Source organism: Bos indicus, chromosome 3 (assembly GCF_029378745.1).
Source record: "Bos indicus isolate NIAB-ARS_2022 breed Sahiwal x Tharparkar chromosome 3, NIAB-ARS_B.indTharparkar_mat_pri_1.0, whole genome shotgun sequence".
NCBI classification, from domain to species: Eukaryota; Metazoa; Chordata; class Mammalia; order Artiodactyla; family Bovidae; genus Bos; species Bos indicus.
In genome coordinates this window covers 26,751,509-26,767,990 of record NC_091762.1, presented here as the reverse complement: position 1 = coordinate 26,767,990, position 16,482 = coordinate 26,751,509, and positions in this window count along the sequence as shown.

Genomic DNA, 16,482 nt, shown 5'->3' with positions numbered 1-16,482 from the left:
TACATATCTGAGTTCAAGGTTACTTTTTTTGTTTGTGGTAAGGTTTATTGAGCATCTATTATACCCAGGCACTACAGATTCTGGGACATCAAAACTGGATAAAGTTTACTATCGAAGAGGATGAATCTCATCCAACCAGTGGCATTCCAAGGTGGTGGAGGGTAAGAGTCAGCCTTGGCTGGGAGGAGCATTTTGTCAATGATATTATTTAGAATCGCCATGGTGCATGGTGATAATACAAACCAGATGGCTTTTAGTTGGTTTTATTATTTTTTTTAAACTCTCTACAGACTAATACATGCCTTATTTGCCTGCACCTGGACTGACTTTTCCCGCTGGCCCTTCACCATAATCTGTTTTCAGTCACTCCCCTAGTTTAGGCCATCATAGGCATTCTAACAAAGGGCAAGAGAAAAAGCTTACATTTGAAGACATGAATGTGGCTGGGAAACAAGTGCCCATAGCTATGTGGGCATGCGTTCCTTTGGCAGGTCAGTGGCAATCTTAGTTGTTTAAACTTCATCTTTGGGGGCCTGTCTAAGGCACATCTCTCACTTCTGTTTCTTGAGTCACATTATCAGCATTTAAAAGCCAGCTCTTTTTTTTCTCACTAAGTTATTATTTCATGTCTTTGGGCCCAAATGTCTTCACGTGTAGAGTATGGATGAGAGCAGTCCTCCCTGGAATTATTGTAAGGATTAAATGGGAGAACACATGTGAAATAAATATTTAGCTATTATTTTATCATTACTTTACTAAAAGATTACAATATGATGCTTAACTCTAAGGAACCATTTTTTAAAATCCTTCCATAAAATTTAGTTCAAGCTTGTGATTTAGAAAGGTCATAAGCAATAAGGAAAGAAGCAAAGCCCAGGAGACAGGGAAAGGTGTACATCCAGGTCAGCCATGAAGGTACAATTCTGAGGGAACCTTGCCTGGCACTGCTACCCACACTGATTCAGGAATGCCCAGGAGATGTGGGATGTGCTTTGGGTCCTCTCCTCACCAGACTGTTACCCATATTCACCACCACCCATTGATGTTTCTTGCCTAAATTATTAACACTGATGATTGTCAAATGGTGTATTTCTAATACCACTATTCCTTCTACATTTATTGGTTGACTTTTTACTGTAAGAAATTTCTTCACATTTATTTGTTAATGTCCATGACTCTATCTGGGGATTCCCTGATGGATCAGATGGTAAAGAATCTGCCTGCAATGCTGGAGACCTGGGTTCGATCCCTCTTTGGGAAGATCCCCTGGAGAAGAAAATGGCAACCCACTCCAGTATTCTTGCCTGGGAAATCCCATGGACAGAAGAGCCTGGCAGGCTACAGTCCATGGGGTCACAAAGAGTCAGACATGACTGAGGAACTAACACCCATACACATGACTGTATCTACAGACTCATAGCTTCTGTTTTTTTTAATGGGTTATCATTATTCATTTTGACCCTCAAATTGTCCCAGATTTGATCAATAGAAGCCCCTTCAAGATTGTTTGCAGAGAAGGCAATGGCAACCCACTCCAGTACTCTTGCCTGGAAACTCCCATGGATGGAGGAGCCTGGTAGGGCTGCAGTCCATGGGGTTGTTCAGAGTTGGACATGACTGAGCGACTTCACTTTCACTTTTCACTTTCATGCATTGGAGAAGGAAATGGCAACCCATTCCAGTGTTCTTGCCTGGAGAATCCCAGGGACGGGGGAGCCTGGTAAGCTGCCGTCTCAGGGGTCGCACAGAGTCAGACACAAATGGAGCAACTTAGCAGCAGTAGCAGCAAGATTATTTCTGTGTTGTTTCAGCATGTGATCATCATTCTTAGAGAAATTCCTTCCACTGTGGTACAAGATGTTCCAGGTCAATCTTGTTCTTTCCCAGCCCCACCCTTGGAATCAGCCATCTGTCCAAGGAAACCACGGTTCCTGTAAGGAGTGGTGTTGAGTAGCACGGTTCTGAGCACTAAGTGTACTTGTTGCTACTTGAGTGTTAGACACCCCAGGTTCTTTCACTGGACAGAGCTAGACAATAAATATATGGACATGTATACACACATTTACATCTCTTTTCCTTCAGCTCTCCATCTATGTATGTCCCTAACCCGTACTATACACAGATAAGTTCCAGTTTCAATCCAACACTGTGAGGTTTATTTTTGTTTCTCCCTTGCCATATTTGTGCCTTCCTTCTTCAACAGTGGTAAACTTGCTCCCACCATCCCAAACTATCTCTATGTAGTCAGTCTCTTACCTCACCAGGTCATGCCCCCTAGCTCACTGCTCCTCCAGCTTGCATCCTCCAAACCGGCTACCTACCTCGTTAAGACTTTTACTGAAGAAAGGAAGCCACCCAATAAATATTTCCCAAAGACAAGAAGAGAAAAAGAAGATAAGCAAATGGGATAGAAATGTAAAGCAAAAGAGTTGGGTTACCTTTTGACTTGCATTTTTAAAAGAGCATTCAGGCAGATTTGTCGAGAAGGAATTGAAGGGCAACAGAATGGATTGTCCTCTTCCTCCTCTTGGCATTCCTAGTAGAATGCTTTGAGAAAGGCACTAAGTAAATATTTTGAGAAGGAAGGAAGTGGTGGAGGGGAGAAGACAGAAAGAGAGGGGAAGGGAGACCAGAGGCTTCCCCACAGGGAGACAACATAGATTAAACTTATCCTTTGCTTTTCTGCAGCAGGAGTTGCTTCTCTCTGTAGTCAAGGGCAGAAAATTGCATTAGAGTGTGTCTGTATTCTCTGAAGAACCTCTAAGTAGCTTCCTGCAGTTGCTTACATAACATAGGAGTATTGGACCTATTGAATCATCCTGAAGCAGGTGCTCCTTGCTCAGTGACAAGTCACTCATCATCTCCCTTAGTTGCATAAATGTAGGACAAATAGGCCCTTTGTCCTAGGAGAAGCTTTGTGTGTCTTATTCGCTCATTGTGTCCGACTCTTTGCAGCACAATAGACTGCAGCCCACCAGGCTCCTCTGTCCATGGAATTCTCTGGGCAAGAGTACTGGAGTGGGTTGTCATTCCTTTCTCCAGGGGGATCTTCCCAACCCAGGGATTGGACCTGGGTCTTCCTCATTGCAGGCGGATTCTTTACCATCTGAGCCACCAGGGAAACCCCTTGGGAAGAAGTTTTAGTAGGTTGATTTTTCCCCCCCTCTCCCTTCTCTCACCCCTTCCTGATGAAAACCATCCCCATTCTTTCTTTTGCAGATTTAGGCCTTGTGGAAGTAGAAGAGCTGTTTGCCTGAGAGATCAATGCCTCCTGGGAGGGAAAGGATTAAAGTTCAAGTCCCTGCTCCCTGAGCCTCCCTGAGTTATCTCATGGTGGCATGACTCAGGGTCTGGGCAATAAAATTCCCAGGAGGCAGGAGAGCAACTGGCATTCCTTTGTCCTTGATAGAAAGCTTTACCAGGTGGTCAGATCCCCAGCAAGTCAGATGAGGCTGGCACCAGTCCTAAACTCACTGTATTTGGCCAGCTTGACACCAGGGAAGTGGGTGGGTGGGTGGGTGTGTGTGTGTGTGTGTGGACAAAAAAGTTGTCTGGCAAAAGCTATAAACTCATGGTATTCTGGAAGTCACTCATAATGGCTTGCAAGAATTGATGGTAAATTTTTCAGAAATTGTGCAAACCAATTGTTAAATATAATCATTATTAAATATTAAATTATGTAAACTTATAATTAAATGATTATATTAAAAACAAAGACAATAAACCCTTGAAACTCATCACCTACTAATTATTTTCTCACATTTTACTATTATCTATGTTCTGGAGGTTATTTACATCTATTGTTGCTGTATGGGGGAAGTTTTGTACATAATGGTGAGCCACTATAGATTACCAGCTCAGCCTTCAGTGATGTCCACATTGCTAGCTTGAAATCAGTCATGGTGAGAGTATTTATACCTTAAAATTGACAGACTCTATTAATCAATGCTTCCTCCCAATCCCCACTCCCTGGGGGAACCAGTTGTTATACATTTAGCAATATATCCAGGACTATAACCTATAACCCTGAAACCAGCTAGGGTGTAAGGTCCTCGTGACTGAGCACACTCAGAGAGCATACACTGGAGGATCTGGAGCAGCTCAGAAACTACCACTATTCTCCAGGCTTGACTGATTCTGGAATTGCTTCCAGTGCTGAGTCGCTTCAGTTGTGTCCAACTCTGTGCAACCCTATGGACTGTAGCCTGCCAGGCTCCTCTGTCCATGGGATTCTCCAGGCAAGAATACTGGAGTGGATTGCCATTCCCTTCTCCAGAGGATCTTCCTGACCCAGGGATCAAACTGGCATGTCTTGCGTCTAACCTGCATTGGCAGGCAAGTTTTTTACCATTAGCATCACCTGGGACCTGAAATACTTACCTTCCATCAGAGAGACTCAACCACTGATCCAACTTTTCCTCTGCCAAGTTTCTAAGTTAGCTTGTGGTAATATCACTCCTTAGTCCACATCTTTGCTCCTGGGTGTCTATGAGATCCTACTGTTCCTTGGGGAAGCAACAGAAGGAGGGACACCAGGGTGTTCTGAACTGTCCTGGCAGTTTGGTCAAAAGTATCCATCACTGAGCATAGCTCTGGTTGAATGGGCTAGCCCTCAGAAAGATGCTTTTGCAAGACAAGGCAGGCCATCCAAGGACCCGAGGTTGATACTAGAGGAAAGGACTTTGAGTAGTCTCCAGATTCTAAATAGGATCCATGTTGGCCAAACTTTACTCAGCCACCAGCATCTCTCTGCCCAGAGAGCATACTAAGAGAGGCCCAGACTGGACTGGACTCTTATTTACACTCTTGAGATCCTCAGATGTAAAATGCTGGCTACAGATTTAGAAGGGTAAGACCGGCTTCTCCTTTTGGGCTTCCTGCTATTGCCAATTGGAGAAGGCAATGGCAGCCCATTCCACTACTCTTGCCTGGAAAATCCCATGGTTGGAGGAGCCTGGTAGGCTGCAGTCCATGGGGTCACTAGGAGTCGGACACGACTGAGCGACTTAACTTGCACTTTTCACTTTCATGCATTGGAGAAGGAAATGGCAACCCACTCCAGTGTTCTTGCCTGGAGAATCCCAGGGACAGGGGAGCCTGGTGAGCTGCGGTCTATGGGGTCGCAGAGTCGGACACGACTGAAGCGACTTAGCAGCAGCAGCAGCAGCAGCTATTGCCAATACATACAATGAGGTGCTCTGTCAACTGACTGGGCACACATTTTGCATCTGAAACTAGGTAGTGAGACATCCCACTTCAACAAGAAGGAAAAAAAGGAAGGGAGGGAGTGAGGAAGGGCACAAATTAGGAAATTAATAAACACAAAATATTCTCCCCAAGACAGCTCCTTCTATTTTATCCTCCATCTCAATTAATAGTGTCTTCATTGTCCAGCGGCTGAGACCTTGGTATCATGCTTGATGCCTCACTTTCTCTCTCAACCCAAATTCAGTCCACCATCAGTGATAGTTTCAAAATAAGCCAGAATTCAACCTCTTCCTCACCATTTGCTGTGGCCACCACCTGGATCCAAGCTGCTATCATGTCTCTCCTGCAAATTTGTGTATGCCTACCCTCTTCAACCTCATCCCCAGCCATTTGCTCTCTGCCCCAGCTACACCTGCACTGCTCTTGGTTCATGACTCAGAAATCATTTTCTCAGTGAGCCTTCCTTAGCAAACCTAATCAAACTTTTCCCGTCCTCCCATACTTCATACTCCCTTTTTCTATTATACTTTATTTTCTCTTAGTGGGTTCATTATTCACATATTTATCTTTTTCATTGCCTATCTCTCCCACTAGCATGTGGGTTCATAAGGGAACGGATTTTTGTTTTGTCCACCTCCAGATTCTAAAACAGCTCATAGTAAATAAATGCTCATTTTAATGATCTGTGATGTACCATAAACCATCTTAAAACATAGTGACTTTAAGCAACAGTTCATTAAAATCCCACTATCCCATGGGTTGACTGGGCTCAGCTGGGTGGTTCTCCAGTGGAAATCTTTCATGCTTGCAGTCAGGTGGCATATGGGGCTGGTGTCATCTGAAAGACATGGCTGACATGTAAGGCTGGCTACTGGCTAGGAGTTGAGCTAAGTCTGTGGTCCAGAGTGCCTGCATATGACCTCTCCAAGTTCATTGTGGATAGCATCTCTGAAGATCAGCTGCCACCAGATTCACTAAGTATTTGTGGGTGGAAGGAAAGCAGGAAGGGAGGGGAGGTTGTGGGAGGGAAGAAATTACAAACTTTAGAAAGAAGGAAAAAAGGAAGGAAAGGGGGAGGGAGGAGAGGAGGGAGAGAAGGGAAAATGGAACTCAACTTCCTTTCCTTCATGATACAATTAAAAAAACCTGTCCTTCTCCTGCCGGACTCTCCTTTCCCATCTCTCCCTCAAGTTGCATAATGACCTGGCTTGGAAGCAGAGACTCATCTAGCATTGCCTATCAGAACTGGAATACTCTTGGCAGAATCTTTTACAGTTTATACCCCAAGTTCAAATTTGAGTCCAGGCATATTTCCAAGGGAAGAACAACACAGCACTTTATCTTGATGTAGCTCTTTCCCCTTAGTAATTTCAAAGAAATTTTATAAACAAGCACTATCATTGTACAAGAGAGGAAATGGAAGGAAACTAGTAATATTTAGGTAACCAAGAGCAAAATCGTTGAATCGATGCTATACTGAAGTGATTAAATAAGGATGTGCATCAGAGGTAAGCTGCAACAGCATCGAACTAATAAGATATCATTTGGAAGAAATCAAATATTCAGTTCAGTTCAGTTCAGTCGCTCAGTCGTGTCCGACTCTTTGTGACCCCATGAATCACAGCATACATTTCCAAATAAAAACTGAAGTCAATGAGGATATTAGGAGTTAAGTAAAAATAGGTTTATACCAAACTAGATGGAACAAAATTTAAACAGTTGTTGGGATATTAAGAATGGATTTACTTTTTCAACAGTTTGGAATAGTTGAGTCATTTTCCAGAGCCACAGATATTCTTTGCCAGTTGGGCAATTTTTCCTAAACCAACTTGGCAGACAATTATCTAAAAAGGGGGCTTTGCAGACAAGCTCCTTGGCTAAAACTCAGAGAAGTAAATGAATTTAATTTCTGAAGCTCCAGTGCCTCAATACAGAGGGATGGGTACTCTTGTTCCCAACGATCCAAAAGTAGAGAATTCCTAGAAACCTTTCCTAAGTCAAGGTGGTGTGAAGCAAAAACCAATTACTTTACAACACATCTTGCTAATAGATGCACAAAATAAATTGAGATACAGCACAGATGCTCACAGTTCACATCCATGGTGGTTTGATACTGAGTGTAGATCCCCTGGAAGGAGCTTGGCAGTGCCATTCTTATTCCTACAGGTGCACGCTGCTTCTAAAACAGCTCACTGTAAAATAATTGTCAGTAAAGCAAAACTTCTCTTCAGATTTCTTTTGGTTAGGGAAAACAGGTACTAATGTAGGTTTTTCTTAAAAGTGAACTGGTGTGAAGCAAATTTTTGAGACCAAGGGATACTTGTATTCGTGTCTCCTAGAGATACTGATGATGAGATAAACTGTAGTATAACAGAATGTGAACACCCTGAGCGTGGGGCCCTCCTACAACTTATGTATCATAAGGAAAGGTGGTATCATATTTACTTTAATTCATAGCTTCTCTGAATGTTTTTGGTCTTCAGCCTCTAAAATATGCTTGTTTTGGGGGAATTGGGATAACTCAAGAAAGTAGTTTCTCATGTACTAGTTAGGTTTCAGAGAAGGAGGCTGAGCTATCCTTACCCTTCTCTCCTGATCCCAAACAAACCAAAACAGTGGCTTAAACAACACAGAAATTTATTTCTCTTTCATATAAAGCTAGATAAGTGGTTCATTGATTGTAAAGTGCTACACAGTAGCAGGGATTCGGGTTCTTTTTCCTTAATTTTCTGCCTGGCATAATCTCCAGTTCCCAAATGATCTCATGATCCAAAATGGCTGCTTTAGCTCCAGCCCTTCATCCCCATTTCCTCCAGGAGAAAGAAGGTAGAAAAAGACAAAGAGAAGAGATCATCTCTCCTGGCTAAATATTAAGGGTTCTAATGCTATAAAGTTGAAGAAGACTAATGTTTTGGGACAATTAAGCAGTTTCTACCATAATTTACCCCTTTGGCCTCCTAAAGGTAAACTTGTACCCTTCTTCCTCCTCATAGGATGCACTCTGTCCCCAAAAGAAGGTACACCCAAATCTTATCCTGGGATTGTCTCCAACTCAGAATCAAGATTTTGGGTGATATATAGTCTCCCTGTTTGAGTCCAAATGCGATGTTACAAGATCTTGCAAACCAGAAACTAAAAGGCTTCTTATCTGCCCCCATCACGTTACATATACAGTGTTGGAGTAAGAATGGGAAAACTATAATTAAAACTGCCATTCAGAAAACGGGAAACCCTCAGAAGTCACAGTCTAAAACATCGATCAAATCCTGCTGAGCAAAAATAGAGACTGTCTTCTGAAACAGAAGAGGTCAGCCAACTGTCCTCTGGGAGGTTCTTTGGCATCCATTACTCTCCATGGCCATGGCTGGGGCAGCAAACAGTGAGTATGCCTTTTGAGGGCTGCTCAGCTTTCAGAGTCTATTTCCTGCTGACGCAGGTTTGGAAACACAAGTTTTGCCTTAGGCGTTGAATAGTCACAGACTTTTGCAGGTTAGGCTTATGGTGTCTTTGGCCATGCAATTCCCTCAAAAACTCAGTAGGCGTCTCTTCCATGTGTCTTCTATCAGTTCCATGCACAAGTAACAACCAAAGATCTCGTCTAAAATTAGCTTTTAAACCTGAAGACTTAGATCTTTGAATTGTAGACCTTTGTCCTCTTTCCATCCCTCCCCTGGTTTAATGACACTTAGTTGAGGCTATCTGAAATAGTAAATTTTGGAAAGACAGCAACACCTTTTTTTTTAACATAGCTAAGCTATCACCTATTGTCTGGCAAAGAGATGGTTTTTCTTTTTCTTTCTTTTGTTCTCTTTTTTCAGTTCAGTTCAGTTCAGCCGCTCAGTCATGTCCGACACTGTGACTCCATGGACTGCAGCATGCCAGGCCTCCCTGTCCATCACAACTCTCTGAGTTTACTCAAACTCATGCCCATTGAGTCAGTGATGCCATCCCACCATCTCATCCTCTGTCGACCCCTTCTCCTCCCGCCTTCAATCTTTCCCAGCATCAGGGTCTTTTCAAATGAGTCAGCTCTTCACATCAGGTGGCCAAAGGATTGGAGTTTCAGCTTCAACATCAGTCCTTCCAATGAACATTCAGGACTGATTTCCTTTAGGGTGGACTGGTTGGATCTCCTTGCTGTCCACGGGACTCTCAAGAGTCTTTTCCAACACTACAGTTCAAAAGCACCAATTCTTCAGCACTCAGCTTCCTTTATAGTCCAACTCTCACATCCATACATGACCACTGGGAAGACCATAGCCTTGACTAGACAGACCTTTGTTGGCGAAGTAATGTCTCTGCTTTTTAATATGCTGTCTAGGTTGGTCATAACTTTTCTTCCAAACAGCGTCTTTCAATTTCATGGCTGCAGTCACCATCTGCAGTGATTTTGGAGCCCCCCAAAATAAAATCTCTCACTATTTCCACTGTTTCTCTATTTGCCGTGAAGTGATGGGACTGGATGCCATGATCTTAGTTTTCTGAATGTTGAGCTTTAAGTCAACTTTTTCACTCTCCTCTTTCACTTTCATCAAGAGGCTCTAGCTCTTCTTCACTTTCTTCCATAAGGATGATGTCATCTGCATATCTGAGGTGATTGATATTTCTCCCGGCAATCTTGATTCCAGCTTGTGCTTCATCTAGCCCAGCGTTTCTCATGATGTACTCTGTATATAAGTTAAATAAGCAGGGTGACAATATACAGCCTTGACGTACTTTTTTTCCTATTTGGAACCAGTCTGCTGTTCCATATCCAGTTCTAACTGTTGCTTCCTGACCTGCATACAGGTTTCTCAAGAGGCAGGTCAGGTGGTCTGGTATTCCCATCTCTTTCAGAATTTTCCACAGTTTATTGTGATCCACACAGTCAAAGGCTTTGGCATAGTCAAGAAAGCAGAAATAGATGTTTTTCTGGAACTCTCTTGCTTTTTCCATGATCCAGTGGATGTTGGCAATTTGATCTCTGGCTCCTCTGCCTTTTCTAAATTTAGCTTGGACATTTGGAAGTTTCATGGTTCACATACTGTTGAAGCCTGGCTTGGAGAATTTTAAGCATTACTTTACTAGCTTGTGAGATGAGTGCAATTGTGTGATAGTTTGAGCATTCTTTGGCACTGCCTTTCTTTGGGATTGAAATGAAAACTGACCTTTTCCAGTCCCATGGCCACTCCTGAGTTTTCCAAATTTGCTGGCATATTGAGTGCAACACTTTCAAAGCATCACCTTTTAGGATAAATCTTTTTTTTTTGGTATTAAATTATTTTTATTTTACTTAAATAGTACAAACATACAGTATAAACTCCTTAGGCTTATAGCTTTTATACAACAATTAAAACAAATTTTAAACGTAATACAGACCATATTATAAAACAATCAAATAAAAAGTAATTTTAATCGCTGAAGTTAAATTGCCACTCAGTGAGACTATGATACTGACCGTGCCTAAGACCTCTCCTCCTGGCCTGTTCAGTGACTTGAATAAATTACCCTTTTAGGATAAATCTTTTAATATTTATTTATTTATTTACTTGACTGTGCCAGGTCTTGGTTGCAGCATGCTTCAGGCCACCTGAGGCTGTCTTCATAAACAAAACAGCCATTACTGAGAATAGGCTGGGAAATGGCGACCCACTCCAGTATTATTGCCTGGGAAATCCCATGGACAGAGGAGCCTGGCAGGCGAGAGTCCATGGGATTGTGAAAGAATGGGACATGACTTAGAGACCAAACAACAACAACCACCTATAGGATAGGACCTTTTGCTATGAAGAGCGATGGAGCCCACCTGCAATCTACACAGCAGAAAAATACATTTTGCTAGGTAGTCAAAACTCAGAGTTTTCATTGAATAGAGTTTTACATGTATGACAATAGTGTATCTATATTAGACAATGTTCATCCCTTAACTGAGAGACTAGACCAGATGTCCAATACCCTAATTCAACCCCACAGCCCCAAGGAGCTAACATAAGCTTTGCAAAAACCTGGGTAAAATATCCCCTACTCCAATTACTTACTACCTCTGTGACTTTAGGGAAATTACCTTATGAATCTCAGTTTTCTTAAATATAGATTAAAAAATAAAACTACTTGTACAGATATGATTATATATACACATATACGTATATGTGTATACATACATGTAGAATGGTCATAATAATTTTATAATGTATATATATTAACATAGATATATATATATACATACACACAATGTTTGGCATTTAGTATTTACTAGATGGCAATGGTAAAGAATCCACCTGCAGTGCAGGAGATGAAAGAGAAGCAGGTTCAACCCTTGGGTCAGGGAGATACCCTGGGAAAGGAAATGGCAACCCACTCTAGTATTCTTGCTTGGATGCTAGAGTATTCTTTGTTGTAGCTTTTTCTTTCATCACTTTGAATATATCATTCCGCTCCCTCTGGCCTGAAAAGTTTCTGCTAAAGAGTAAACTGACAGCCTTAAGGGAGTTCCCTTGTACATAACTAGCTGCTTTTCCCTTGCTGCTTTTAAAGATTCTCGCTTTATCTTTAATTTTTGCTATTTTAATTACAATGTGTATTGGGGAGACCTTGTTGGGTTCATCTTGTTTGGAATTGTGTAGATCTTGGACCTGGATGTCTGTTTCCTTTCTCAGGTTAGGGAAGTTTTCAGCTATTATTCCTTTAAATAAGTTCTCTTCCCCTTTCTCTCTCTCTTCTTCTAGGACACCTATAATGTGAATGTTAGTATGCTTGATGTTGTCCCACTAGTCTTTTAAATCATCCTCAGTTTTTTTAATTCTTTTTTTTTTTTTTTTTTCTGTTTAGCTTGGGTGACTTCCATGAGTCTGTCTTCCAAATCAGCTTGTTGATCCTTCCCTATTTCATCTAATCTACCACTGATTCCTGTTACTGTATTTTTCGTTTCAGTTATTGTGTTCTTGGGTTTGTTTGGGTCTTCTTTATATTTTCTCTCTGTTAAGCTTCTCACAGTGTTCATTCATTCTTCTCCCCAGCTCATTTAGCATCTTTATGATCATTGCCTTGAACTCTTTATCAGGTAGATTGCTTATTTCTATTTTACTTAGTTCTGTTTCTGGAGGTTTATCTTATTCTTTCATCTGGAGCACATTCTCTTGTCACCTCACTTTGCCTAATACTCTGTGTTTATTTGTATGTAGAATGCAGGTTGGTTACACTTTCTGATCTTGCTGCTTCCGTGTGCTTGTGTGCTCAGGTGTGTCTGACTCTTTGCCACCCAATGGACTGGCTCCTCTGTCCATGGGCTCTCCCAGGCAAGAATACTGGAGTGGGTTGCCAATTCCTACCCCAGAGGATCTTCCCAACCCAGGGATTAAACCTGCATCTCTTGCATCTCCTGCTTTGGCAGGTGGATTATTTACCATTGAGCCACCTGGGAAGCCCTGAATCTTAGAGAAGTGGCTTTAGGTAGATGTTCTGTGGGGTCTGGTAGCACACTGCCTTCTGGTCACCAGAACTATATGCTTTAGGGGCACCTCATATGTGGGGTGCATGTGCCCTGCTATGGTGGCAGGACTGACTGCTGTGAGTGTGCTGGTGGGTAGGGCTGGCCCCTGGCACTGTTGGCTGCCAGGCTTTGTGAGGTGCAAAGGCTGCTGGCCCACTGGTGGGCAAGACTGGGTCCTGGCATAGCTGACTACATAGCCTGGGGTGCTGAAGCCAGTGCCTGTCTGAGTTTATCATTTTTTTATTACTTCCTGATTAATAAGGCAGTGTATGCTCAATGAAGTTTAGAAAATACAAAAAGTTAGGAAGGAGAAAATTAGTCAACTGATCTCTCTCTACTTGGGATAACACTGTTAGTATTCTATCATGATGATTTCATTTCAGTCTTCCTTTTTCTATCAGGCTATTATATTTTTAAGACTGCGGGCCACAGGGTACCCTTTGATTCTACACACAGGCAGTTTCCCACTCCGTACTATGAAAGGGAAGCCAGCATTCTCTGCCAGTGTAAAAATAACTCCCCCATTAGAAACAAAAGGACTCGATATAAAACGAGTTTCAAGGAAAGAGAGGGTAATCCTTCCTAAATTACTCTAGATTTATTGCCACCTCAGAAAGAACCAAACCCAAGGAAGAGGAGGCACTGACACCATCTGGGGAAGTGTGTGAGTTTAGGGCGACCGGAAATTCTGGGCCAATTCACAATCTTGCTTCAGGCTAATTCTGCTGGGGAGTGTCCCGTTCATTCCAGTCAATAGGGTATTCTGGTTACCAAGGGGCTGTGAAATTTGGCAAAGAGCATGAAACAAGAAATGCAGACGAAAACACTTAAAAACTGCAATTTGGCACGGAGCAGAAATAAAACCCCAAACTCGGGATTCACATATTCTCGCATACCCTGTCAAGCTGGAATAAAGATTAAAGATTTAAGTTGGACAGCTACCAGTCAGGACTTATTTCCTCCCCAATGGGCTGTATAGATTGGCACTCAAGGAATATTTTTTATAATTATCAGTGATAATCTGATAACAGAATAACAGACCAGTTTGTCGTTTTTAATTTCTATGCCTCCCCTTACCATCATCACTGCTTAGACATTTTGTGTTAGTCTTTAAAATGTAAATTTACCTACAGCTCTTCATTCTGCCTATTCTAATGCCTGTCAAGCAGAGATGAAAGGAAACTGTACCCAGGCAAGTCTGAGATCTCCGTCTCAATCGTAAAATCTTCTGTGGAACCTTGCACTACTTGAGCAAGGCAGATCTGAGCTCTTGATATGGTTAGAAAATGTGACCTACTTTAAAACCCAGCAGTGTGTGTGTGATGAAATGAAAGTGAATTGTTTTGCTGAAATCTGACACTAAAAATAGGGCACCGGATCCTTCCCCTGCTGGAAAAAAAAAAAAAAGGCATTTAAATGAGTGTGTGTCTGTATGTCTGGGAATATGTCTCCATGGCAACCATTGTCCCACCTCCCCTATCAACAGCATTACCCCTCTCTACAGAAAGAGGTCATATGAATGCCTTTCCCAGCACCCCTCCCAATCCCTTACTCCATGAAATCTAATTAAAGAGTGAAATGAATTTTAGTGATGGTCCTAGAGGCTGGGAGAAGTCCAAGATTGGGGGTGGTAAGGGAGGATAACTGAAGGGGAGACACACGGAGACCTGCCCTTCCGCACTGGAGCAGCAGCTCGCAACTCCGTTCTCATTTTTAAAAAGAGCCACAGCTCCCACGCTGAGGAGCTGTAAGGGGGTGATAAACCCGCCATGCAACGATGTTATTACTTTAATGGATACAGGACTGGTGGAGCACTTTATTTCCACCAGGGCTTTTTACTGTTGTCTCTTCTTCCCTTTTCACAACATCCAGTTTTCCTCAAACACACCCCCTCCCCTTTAGTAAGGAAACTTGTCCCCATTTCCAATCCCACTCTGGTGAAGAGGAAAGAAAGCATTACTTGAATCGTAGGTCTGTCTCTAGAACAAGATATGTAAGACAGTCACACTAGTGAACAGCCCCTGCCCTCCCCCAACCTCAAATACTCTTCTTTCGTGAAGATTAGAAGCCAGAAAAGAATCGGGGTAGGGGATGGAGAGGTAAGGATTGAGGAAGATACTCTGGCGAGATTGAAGCTGATGTGTGCAAATGAGCTTGAGGTTTTGTTTTTTTTTTTCCTAGCCTCTGCTGGGGACCTCCCTTGTTCCTTTTCAGCAGCTGCCTCTCGTCCTTCCTCCTCTCCTCACCCTTCGTGTCCAGTCAGCAGCAGCCTCAGTCACTCGCCTCCCACACTGACCATCCCTGCCCTTGGTCTGTCTGGGCATCTGTTCCTCATTCCTGCATCCAGATGTTTTCTCCAGGTTGGATGTCAGTCCCCTGTCATGCTGCATGGGGTCTCAGCTGGAGCAGAACTGTCCTCCCGTGAGGATACGGTCAGGTCTGGGCTTGTCCTGCTGGGAAGAGCGAGGTGGCTGGCAAGAAGACAGGTGGGGCCTCCTGGGAATAAGGGCAGAGTCAGCCACACACAGTCTGTGGCTCATCACTGACTCAGCGGTGGAAGGAGGGGCAGGGTGGAGAGTAGCAGTGTTGTCACTCAGACCTGTCCCGTCCCCATGGACTGAGGGTGAGCGGGCTGCACACACATGAAAAGTGAAAGCCATGCTCTCCCCAGGACAAGGTGGTGGCGCACAGAGGAGACTCACAGTGGGCAGCCAGCATGTGACTCTGGGCATCCACAGGAGATGGCCCCAGCTTTGGCATCTGCATTAGCTGCCGCCCTGACCGCCAGCCCTGCAGCTTCAGCAGCGGGTGCCTCTCTGTCCTTGGAAGGGATAACCAGCCTCTCCACGGTGGGCAGCAGGACTCAGCAAGAGTGGTAGCCAGGGGCAGTGGGGAGGCTTCCTTTTTGCCAGCCAGCTGAGGCAGCCAGGACCCCCTCTCTTTCCAAATACTCATGAATCGTCTTGGAAAAAAGTCGGAGAAGACCTATGAGAATGGGTCATGGTCAAGCCAGAGAAATTCCTCTGACTTAAGCTTTCTGCCCAGGCTGATGTTTCTTGCATCCACAGTATAATCATGAGAGCTAATATTTGCTGAGTGCTCACTCTGGGCCAGGAATTTTTCTAAGCACTCTACATACACTAACTCGCAGCAACTTGTAATAGCCTATGTAACAGACACCATTTTTATCTCTATTTGACAGGTGAGATAAGAATATGCTCAAGGTCACGTTTCGACAAAGTGGCAAAATCGGATCTCAACCCAGACAGGTAGAAGCCAGAGTCCAGGAACTTCCCTGGTGGTCCAGTGGCTAAGACTCCATGCTCCCAACGCAGGGGACCTGGGTTCAATCCTGGTCAGGGAACTAAGACCCCTTATGCCTCAACTAAGACCTGGTGCAGCCAAATAAATTCATTAAATAAACAAAAAGAAATAAAAGAAGAAGAAACCAGAGCCCACACTCCAGCCTGTCACACTGGGGTCTGGACAGTCACTGAATGACACTAATCCCTAGTCTTCATCAGATCGTCTTCCTTTTTTTTCAAAGTACTTAGAAATTTTTTGGACACCAATATCATTATATAGATAACATCGTTAAAAGCATGTTTAAATGAGAAAAAAAATCACCACACCCATGCAAACAATTTTATGCATGCATGTTTCTTCTGTTCATGCACTCATGTATTTCATTCAGTGAACATATAGTTCTGTATTCTGGATTTAAGTGTTAACATTATAAAGATATTTTCATAGGTCATTTTCTCACTTATTTTAATTGCTGTATAGCATTCCCTCAAGTTGCTGCA